Genomic DNA, 10,995 nt, shown 5'->3' with positions numbered 1-10,995 from the left:
CCTTAGACAAATGCTCTGAGGTGAGAAGGACAGAAAACCACGGAGAGAGCCTTGAAGCTAAAAGATGTCCTAGGGGTGTCTGGCTGGCTCGCAGGGTAGAGTGTGTGGCTCTTGATCTTAAGGTGGTGACTTAGAGCCCAGCCTTGGGTGTAGAGATTACTTAAAAATAAACTCTTTAAAAAAATTTTTTTTAATTAAAAGGTGTCCTAGCCCAATCAGCCTGAGATCCGAACCAACTTGTAGTCCAACACAGTCAGGTCTTTTGACCTAATGCCACAAGGGAGACTGCACACCAGAAGACCCATGGGTCATTTCACCAAACAAAGGAAGAGTTCGTACAGGATTTAGGAGTGAAGCAATGTGTTGATAGGCTCCAAGCAAAGTAGGGCTATGTGAAAAGCGGTCTACCTCGGGCCTGAACCGCAAGGTGGACCCAGGGTCTCTTACTTCAGAAAGTATAGTTGAGGGGCACCTGGGTGGCTCAGTTGCTGAGCGTCTGCCTTCGGCTCAGGTCATACTCCCAGGGTCCTGGGATCGAGCCCTACATTAGGCTCCCTGTTCCACGGAAAGCCTGCTTCTCCCTCTCCCACTCCTTGTGTTCCTTCTCTCACTGTGTCTCTCTCTATCAAGTAAATAAATAAAATCTTTAAAAAAAAAAAAAAGAAAGAAAGTATAGTTGACCTTTGAACAACATAGGGGCTTAGGGGTGCTGACCCCCTGCATAGTCAAAAATTTGCATGTAAGTTTTGATACCTTAAAAACGTAACTATAAATAGTCTACTGTCACCTAGATACATTACTGATAACATAAGCAGTTGATTGACACATATTTTGTATGTTATATGTATTATATACTGTATTCCTACAATAAAATAAGCTAGAGAAAAGAAAATGTTACTAAGAAAATCATAAGAAGGGGCACCCAAGTGGCTCAGTGGGTAAGCCTCTGCCTTCGACTCAGGTCATGATCTCAGGGTCCTGGGATCAAGCCCTCTGTTGGGCTCTCTGCTCAGCGGGGAGCCTGCGTCCCCCTCTCTGCCTGCCTCTCTGCCTACTCATGATCTCTCTGTCAAATAAATAAATAAAACCTTTTTTAAAAAGAAAGAAAGAAAGAAAAAATCATAAGGAGGGCTGCCTGGGTGACTCAGTCATCAGGCATCTGCCTTCAGCTCAGGTCATGATCTCCGCTCCCCTCTGCTGGTGTTCCCTCTCTTGTTGTCTCTTTGTATCAAATAAATAAATTAAATCATTTTAAAAAAGAAAGAAAGAAAAGAAAATCATAAGGAAAGTGCAGGAAATGGTAGAAGAGAAGTCAGGAAGACTTCCATGGTGAAAGACATTTGAAGTGCTGTCGATGGTTCTGAGACATGAGGCACGTACCATTAATTACTGGAGAGGCTTCCAGGACTTTCTCCAAATCATAAGGATGTACACAGACAGGCTCTAGGAGCAAAGACTGGTTCCTGAAAGATAGCCAGCCAGAAACTGAAGATCTTAATCCTATAACCACAAGAAAGTGAATTCGGCCAACAGAGTAAAAAGGCTTAGAAACCGATTCATACCTAGAGCCTGCAGTGATCCTATGATGGGTTCATAAATATTTATAAATGTAATATCCTTATATCATATCCTTATCCTGACCAGCAGACATAATATATATTTTTTAAATTTTGGAGGTATAGTTGACACACAATGTTATATTAGTTTCAGGTGTACAATACAGTGATTTATCCCCTCCCTACTTTGCTATGTGCATCACAAATATAGCCACCATCGGCTACCATCTGTCACTACACAACCCAAGTACAATATCATTGACTATATTCCCTCTGCTCTGTTTTTTATTCCCATGACTTATTCACTCCATAACTGGACACCTGGACCATACATAATATTGCATTAGCTAAGGGGACCACCTTCTTTTCTCTGAGGTTCACAATAATGCCTCGTCCCAGCTTGAGAGAAGAACCTTCTCCTACAAATGAAGATATCATAATTTCAAACAGAATATTTAGCCTTAGGTACAGAGAGGTCCCTGCTACATCCACTCACGAGGCCATTTGGTACATCAAGTTCCAGCAGCCAAGCTGAAGGTCTGGTTTGAGTTTCCTTGGAAAATAATCACATTACAGGTAGTGTCGTGGAACAAGCAGAACTTCCCACCTCCAGACATCTGGTCAGTTCAAATCAGGCATCCATCTCAAATCCTGGGTTCTGGTATGCAAATTCAAGGATCTGATTTCAATGGCAGGTATGTTTTCCAGATGTGCTCTGCCCTAATTTCAAGAATAGCGCATATTTGAATAGAGTCTATATATTGCAAAAAAAAAGAAAAGAAAATCATAAGAGAAAATACATTTACAGTACCATATTGTATTTATCAAATTAAAAAAAAAATCTGTATGTAAGTAGACCATGAAGTTCAAACCCATGTATTTCAAGGGTCAAGTGTACAGTTAAGACAGCTGTGAAATGTTGTGTCTAGCACCCGTTATCTAAAGCTCTGTATCTGAGTTGTATATTGAAGCTGCTTCTGTGTCAGAGTGACTCAGAGGCAAGAAAGGGATATCCATTCTTACTGACACAATTTTAAACAGCAAAGTTTTGGATGAGTGATGCTTTTTGAGAACGAGGTTTCTCAGTAAGTGAAAACACAATAGTCACGCAAACAAAGGGGTTGTTAAAACACTTCACGGTTTCTCTGGAGAAAGAGTGGGCCAGAATTTTGGTAAAAATTTACTTTCTCGGCTCAAGTTAGTATTTGCTTTCTCAAGGACCAGAACAGGACATGGCAGATGTGGGCAAGCAGGTGATATGTGACACAAGGACTTGGTTAAACTTTTGCCTTCTTTGCAATTCACTCTGTAGCTGTCTTGCATTTTCCTTCCATGCATATCCCTTCCACTCAGGATCTTGAAAAGAAAACAGGGTATTAATATTCTCTGCCTGACCCTACAATCCTTTCATCCCCAGAAGACCCGTGCCCCAAGCCTGACGGAGGAAGTGAACATGTCAACTTGGGGGTTGTATCTGTTTGAGGCAAGTAAAAGATCTTCCTTTGAGACTTGGCAGCAAAGTCTTTTCAAAGCTGTTGACAGCCTGTCCTATAAACGCCGCCTTCTCCTCGGCTGCCTCTCGGGTGGCTCGGACCTACAACCCTGTTCAAGACCCTTTCATAGTCACTGTCTAGCAATTAACATGTTTGTACTTGTTTAATATGCCTGTTATTTCAAGCAAGTTGAAATCTTTTTGAGAGAAGGAATGTTGCCATAAATATGTGTGTGCACTTAATACACATAAGCAATCTTTTGGTCTTTCTCAGGAACCCTTGGCAGTGCTGGACACAGAAGAATCAGCAAATACCCTCCTATCCAGCTTGGTGCTGGCACCAAGACAAGACCCCTTGTCCTTTCCCATTTGGAAAGAAAATTCAGGAACAGGTAGGAGGATAGGGAGAGTGTAGACCGAAGAGGTTACCCTCTTGCCTTATGAATTTTTAACTCTTAAAAAATGAAAATAGGAAAAAAAATTAAAAATTAAAAAAAAATGAAAATAGGGAAGGGTCATGAATTTTAAAAGCAAAGCAAGTATGGTAGTTAATTTTAAAATCAAAGCAGGCTAAGAACCTCCTCAGCCTGAGCACGAGTGACCAGATGACCATAGAGGGGTACAAGGTAAGACACCCCAGGGAGGCCACTCCAGCATAAAGATTATTTCGAGTTAAAAGTAACAAAAACCCAGCAGAGGCAGGAAAGTCTCTCTGCCTCCCATGTAACTGCCTAAATTCATGGTGGAAGGGAGAGTCTGCATCAGGAAGGGAAGTACTAACAGAAACCCCCGTTTACCAAAGGAACTCAGCAGCATGAGAGAACAATCTCGTTTTTTCCAAACATCTCCTTCTACCTTCTCACTAAGGACTTTTCTCGTCTTTGGGTCCTCAGGTCCTCAGCTTTGTCCTGAGTTCACGCGAGCTTCCTGTTGCCCCACTACCTTCAGAGTGTCATGTCTGTGTGGATTCCCCATAGGTCCGCACCTTAAATTTGATTTGCTCCTGTTAATCTGTCTCATGTCAATCTGGTCCCAAGTCCAGCTGGAAAGACCATGGGGCAGAGGAAGTTCTTCCTCCCTGAACATCCCCTACTTGTTGGTCTTGAGGAGATCAGATACCGTTGGCTGGTGGCATGGACGGGAGGGTTAGGATCTGACGGATCCCCTTTTGTGTCCTTCTTCATTTCCTCTTCCTCCTTCTTTGCCTTCTCTTCCCCTCTTCTGCTTGTTCCTTTCTGCTTCATCCACTCCTTCCTCTTCTTTCTCTCTCTTCTGCTTTTCTCTCCCATCTTTGTGGAAATGGCAAAGCATTTCCCAGACCCACTGCCCAGCTGCAGTGTCACCTCATACCACCCCCACCCTGTGTCCGGGTGTCAGGGTGGGGACCAGGAACCAGTGACATCTGTCCATGCAGATACGCTCCAAGAGGCACCTCTCAAATCTCGGCCTGTGCCGCCCCCCATAGCTGGAGTCTCAAGACATTGGTTAATAAAAAACAGTTGTGGTATCACAATTTACAAAAGGTTTAATTACAAAGCTACAGGAGGAGGCTGACTTATCTCACCAACAACATAACCCTCATTTGCTTATAATCCAGCTTGTTTGTTTGGGATTTAAAAAATAGGAGGGGGTACAGATTACACAGCTAGGAAGTCCATGAATATAGGTAACACACATGACCATCACCTCTTAGAGAGAAAAGTGAAGATCCAAGGCGCATACTCCCCAGGAACGTTGCCCCCAACAATGACTTTAAAAGCAAATCATCTGCCAGCATTACAGTAATTAAAGTTTCAACTCGTGGTTTTTCTCTGTCTGGGTCCAGAACCAATATACTCGAAATTGGGATGGCTTTGGGGAGGATGAGGGCTGGGGCACGCCAGTCGTGTGCCTCTGATAGGGGTGATGTCCCACAATTTACTGAGCTCAGCAAGATTCCCACAGGATCTGCCACATGCTAGGCAGTGAACACAGGTGCCCTGGAACCATTTCCTCCTGGCCTAGAGAAGTCCCTGCAATCTCCCGTCCATGAATCCTACTCCTATCTTTCCAGCTCACTCCATCCAGTAAGTAAATATCCTTAGATCCCACCAGGATAACACTTAGATTGGGTCTACCACCTCCTCACTGGCTCCATACCGCAATGTATTCACTTTGATCTTCATCCAGCTTAAGTTCCATGGACAATCTTCTTTTTTTTTTTTTTTTAATTTTTTTAATGACTGAAACAAAACAGATCTAAAACCGCAGCTTTGGGAAGAACCATTTGTTCTTGCCGATCCTGCACCTCTCCTTGAACTTGACCTCCGCCTCTCTTCAAGCCTTGTGTTTAAGAGCAGAATCTCTGAAGACATCGTTTTTGAGGACAGTTTTGTCCAAGAGGATATCCACAGAATGCCTTGTGGGCATGAGATGACTGTAGTTGTAAACTTTCATGAAAGACTTGATCTTTGACTTCTTGGGGATTTTCTTCTTGCCCATGGCCGCTGTCACTTTGTATGGTGGTGGAGGGAGCAGTCAATCCCAGCCACCAGAACATGGCTGTAGGGACGGTCTGAGGTGCCATGGTCAGTGCTCTTCACAGTGACCGGTTTGTACCAGGAGTGGCATCCGGCCAGGACCAGCACCACCTTCCTGGCTGTCATGAACTTGCCCATTTCAACACCAGCCATGTGAGCTTACAGCAGAAAGGAAATAATGGCACCTCCACTTGGAAAATCATTTTAATGACTCCTTTGTTTATCCTCAACTCACTGCCTATCTTCGGGAAAAGTGTCCTCACTCGGCCAAACCACAGCTCTGGTCGAATCCAACTCTACCTGCTCCACACACTGAACGTGGCTGAGGAACAGTTAAGCTGATGCGTATTTAAGCTGACAAACTTCCACTGGGCCCTGACCGCTGCCCCACTAGCATATTATCCTTCCATAGCCCACTCTCTCCCACACTCCTAGGCAAGTACTTCATACCTTGTCCTCTTCAAACTCCATGTCTTCCTCAGCTTGTTTTGAGGAAGTGATCTTGTTTCCTACTTCACTGAGTGAGTTGAAGCATTTTAAGAGAACTTCCAGCACTCCCAGGACCTCAGACTCTCAGTGTCTTCCAGCATATATGCAGTCTCACCCATCACCAGAGACCATCTCTCTATGTGCCTGTCAGCCAGTCCTTCCCAGGTCCTCTCACCATGACACCCACTTCATCCTCTCCAACCCACGCCAGCCAAGTCAGCACACAAACACAGTTGTTTCTCTCACCTTAAGTTCTGCCTATAAAAAGGGTTCATGTGTTTTCCTATAAAAGAAACCATCCAGTCTGAAGTTCTGTCAGTCAGGATTGTCTAGAAGCACAATTACTGAGGCAAAATTCTCCTGCCAAAATTCTCTAATACCCATGTTATGTGGATATCACTACAATGGAGGTGGGGACAGTATTTCCACACGCGTTGTTTACACACTCACTCTTCCCACTCCCTTCCACACCGTGCAGTGACTTGGGCTCTGTCATTCCCGCATCAGTCTGAACCTTAGTTTCTGACATACACACACATCTCATGACCATCTTAGGAGAAAGTTTCTATGGAACAAGAACTTCCGACATCAGACACCTTTCCACTGTTGTTGCACTGGGCTCCGTGCTGGTCCATAACACCAGGTATTCCAGGGTCATTTGGAGAGTGAGTCCTATGTACTTGAGGAGTTCATGGCTCACAGAAGAGACAAGCGGGTCAATGATTAATAATTGTGCAACAAGCCCACGCTCTCTGAATCCAGCTGGGCCCTGAGCTCAGAGAATCAGCGGCTCAGAAGGTAAACAAGCCATGTGACCTCTGGCTTATGAGTCATGAAATCATCTCCTTAAGAGTGTGTTCATAAATTTTCTAGACACTGGCCCAAGGCCCAGAATAGAGGTGTACAATTATTTGTTGAAGAAACATACATACACATATCAGCTCCTTGGAGAAACAATGAGAAAGACACTTAATATCCCTTGGGGCAATAGGGCAAAGGACTCACAGGGAAGTTGAGCTCTAAACTGAGAAGCAGGCAAGGGGGTGAAAGGTATTCTGGGCAGAGGGAACTGCCTGTGCAAAGACATGGAAAGAAGGTTTAAAAGAGCTCATGACAGGGTGCCTGGTGGCTCACTCCGACTCTTGATTTTAGCTCAGGTTGTGATCTCTGGGTCATGAGATCGAGCCCTGCATTGGGCTCCACACTCAGCCTGGAGTCTGTCTGTCCTCCCTCTGCTCATTCCCCTCCTCACCAAGCCCCCCCACCTTTTACATTCTCTTGCCCTTTCTCAAATAAATAAATAAAATCTTTGTAAAAAGAAAAGAAAAGAAAGAGCTCGCGATGCCTGCATGGCTCAGTTGTTTAAGCGTCTGCCTTCCGCTCTGGGCATGATCCCAGGGTCCTGGGATTGAGTCCCACATCAGGCTCCTTGCTCAGTGGGAAGGAAGCCTATTTCTCTCTCTGCCTGCCCTGCTTGCTGCTCTGCTTAGGTTCTCTCTCTCTCTCTCTTTCTCTCTCTGGCAAACAAATAAATAAAATCTTAAATAAAAAAGGAAGGAAGGAAGGAAAGAAGGAGCGAGCTCATGAATCTAGGAAACCACGTGGTGTTCATTGTGGCTGTCTCAGGGAGGGGGGTCCATGAGAGAGGTGTGAGACTGGGCTAGTAAGAGGCAGCACTAATCCTCTCTCTGCCTCAAGTACCTTCAGATCTGACAAGGAAACTCATTTCCACCTCAGGCCTTCTAGTTGACTTCTTCCCCAGCTGCCTGGGGTTTCTCTTTTCCTATTCTTCCCAAAGCACTTTGCCTTGAGCATCTGTGGGAGGACAAGGCAGCATTTTTCATGGATATTCCTAGGTTTTCCTTGGTTCACACTCTCTTGCCTCACAAAATTTAGAAGAGAGGGCAGTCCTTTTCAGATTCGTGCAGCTATCCTAGAACTAGACAACACCAGATCAGGTCTCTCAAACCCGGACTATCTATAGGATACTCCAGGGCTGCTGGATCCAGTCGTCTCCAGAGGCAAAGGAAAGCTCAGAGAAAAGTTCTCCGAAGACTATGGATTCCCTCTTCAATTCCCCAAGATGGGGTGGCAAATGTGTTTGTTCAAACAATATTTATTGAGTATTGTTTCCAGGCTCACTTGCTGCCTCTCCTTCATGCTTTGATGGATCTCTTTTCCCTGTATCTCAACACCCAATACACTTGGGCTATGTGTCAGGCCCATTCTAACCACTTTATAAGAATAACTCGGTACATTTTCACAACAACCCACTAAGGTAGGCGGTGTAATTATTCCCCTTTTGTAGATGAGAAAACTGAGGTAAGAAATGTCAAGATCACGTAGCAAGTCAGTGGCGTAGTCAGGAATAGGATCCAAACAATCCATGTAGAACCTGTGCTTATAACCCTCCACACTGCTGCCTCTCCTCACACCCCTTCTGGGCAGCCACCATGCAGCCATCACACCTGCAACAGAGATAAATTTCCTTTCTCCCTACTACAGGGAATACATTTTTGTTTTGTTTCTTAGCATTGTGCTTTCATACGCACGTGTTAACACATCTCTTCTAACACTTTCTTTATATAACAGCTTACACAGTGTGAGCAAGTTCATTTCTAAAATCTAATCTCTAATCTACACACACACACACACACACACCATTAGCACTAATGAACAAATTCAGAAAAGTTTCAGGATACAAGCCCAACACCGAAGTGTTGTGTTTCTATACACTAACAATAAACAACCCAAGAAGGAAATTAAGGAAGCAGTTCCATTTACAATAGTATCAGAAAGAATAAAATAAGGGTGCCTGGGTGGCTCAGTCATTAAGCGTCTGCCTTCAGCTCAGGTCATGATCCCAGAGTCCGGGGATCGAGCCCCACGTCCGGCTCCCTGCTCAGCTGGAAGCCTGCTTCTCCCTCTCCCACTCCCCTTGCTTGTGTTCCCTCTCTCTCTCTGTCAGAAAGAAAGAGAGAGAAAGAAAGAACGAAAGGAAGGAAGGAAGAGAGAAAGAAAAAAGAGAAAAGATACTTTATTAAGGTACCTGGATGGTTTAGTCAGTTAAGTGGCTGACTCTTGATTTTGGCTCAGGTCATGTTCTCAGGGTGCTGGGATTGAGCCCTGCATCTAGCACCACACTCAGCTGGGAGTCTGCTTGTCTCTCTCCCTGTCCTTCCCCCTTCTTGTGCTCTTTCTCTAATAAATAAACAGGTTTTTAATTTATTAGATAAATAAGTAAACCTGGGTGGTGCCGTTGGTTACTCATCCGACTCTTGGTTCTAGTTCAAGTCATGATCTCAGGGTCGGGAGATGGAGCCTGGCATCAAGTTCCACGAGGAGCACAGAGTCTGGTTGGGTTTCTCTCTCCCTCTTCCTTTGTCCCTCTCCCCCCACCCAAATAAATAGATAGATAGATAATAAATTTTAAAATAAATAAATAAAACCTTTTTTAATAAAAAAGACTAAAATACTTAGAAACAAACTTAAGCAGAGAAGCAAAACACTTGTACACTAGAAACTACAAAATGGTACTGAAAGAAACGAAAGGCAACATAAATAAAAGGAAGGACATCTAGTGTTCATGGATTGGAAGGTGTTAATTCTACCCAAAGAGATCTACAGTATCAGTGCAATCCCTATTAAAACCCCAGTGATGTTTTTTCACAGAAATTTAAAAAAAAATCTATCCCAAATTCAGTTGGAATTTCAATGGACCCTGAATAGCCAAAACGATCTTAACAAAGAACAAATTGGAGTTCTCACACTTCCTGATTTCAAACCTTGTTACAAAGCTAAGGTAGTTAAAATAGTGTGGTATCGGCATATAGATAGACATATAGACCAATGGAATGGAATAGAAGGTCCAGAAATAAAACACTGCATATATGGTCAAATGATTTTTTTTTTTTTTGTCAGAGAGAGAGAGGGAGAGAGAGTGAGCACAGGTAGAGAGAATGGCAGGCAGAGGCAGAGGGAGAAGCAGGCTCCCTGCCGAGCAAGGAGCCCGATGTGGGACTCAATCCCAGGACGCTGGGATCATAACCTGAGCCGAAGGCAGCTGCTCAACCAACTGAGCCACCCAGGCGTCCCGTCAAATGATTTTTTAAAACATTTTTTTTATTTATTGAGAGAGAGAGAGTGTGTGTGTGTGTGCATGTGCATATAAGCTGGGGGAAGGGTAGAGGCAGAGGAAGAGAGAGAGGGAGAGGAGCAGACTCCCCGGTGAGCATAGAGACTGATGCAGGGCTCTGTCCCACAACCCTGAGATGATAACCTAAGCTGAAATCAAGAGTTAATGCTGAACTGAATGAGCCATCCCGGCATCTCATGGTAAAGTGATTTCTGATGAAGGTTACCAAAACCATTCAAAGGAGAAAGGACAATCTTTTCAACAAATGAGGCTTAGAAAACTAAATATCCACATGCAAAAGAATGAAGGTCGACCTTTACCTTATACCATACACAAAAGTTAACTCAAAATGAATCAAAGGCTTAGAGACATAACCATAAAACTCTTAGAAGAAAAGACAGGGGGAAAGCTTCCTGACATTGGATTTGGCATGATTTCTTGTATATGACACCAAAAGCACAGACAACAAAAGAAAAGAACAGTTATATCATAATTAAAACCTTTTTTGCACTCCTAACTTTTTGATAATACATTTTGCTATGGAAATAATGGGTTTGAGGGCTTAGTCACTGATAGTGGGGTCATGTTGGTAGCTGCTTATGTCCATCGCAAACACATGCTTCCCTCTGCATAAGAAGATGAAATTGTAGGGGCGCCTGGGTGGCTCAGTGGGTTAAGCCTCTGCCTTCGGCTCAGGTCATGATCCCAGGGTCCTGGGATCAAGCCTGCTTCCTCCTCTTTCTCTGCCTGCCTCTCTGCCTACTTGTGATCTCTGTCTGTCAAATAAATAAAATCTCAAAAAAA

General features: G+C 44.0%; 1 pseudogene; it reads right to left on the bottom strand.

Annotated features, from left to right (window-relative positions):
- Window positions 1-5,286: 5,286 nt before the first annotated feature.
- Window positions 5,287-5,705, bottom strand: LOC122891669 (annotated as a pseudogene).
- Between the last annotated feature and the right edge of the window lie 5,290 nt (window positions 5,706-10,995).

Source organism: Neovison vison, chromosome 12, assembly GCF_020171115.1.
Source record: "Neovison vison isolate M4711 chromosome 12, ASM_NN_V1, whole genome shotgun sequence".
Classification (NCBI taxonomy): domain Eukaryota; kingdom Metazoa; phylum Chordata; class Mammalia; order Carnivora; family Mustelidae; genus Neogale; species Neogale vison.
Note: the sequence above shows the minus strand (reverse complement) of the source record. Positions and strands in the feature narration are given on the sequence as shown.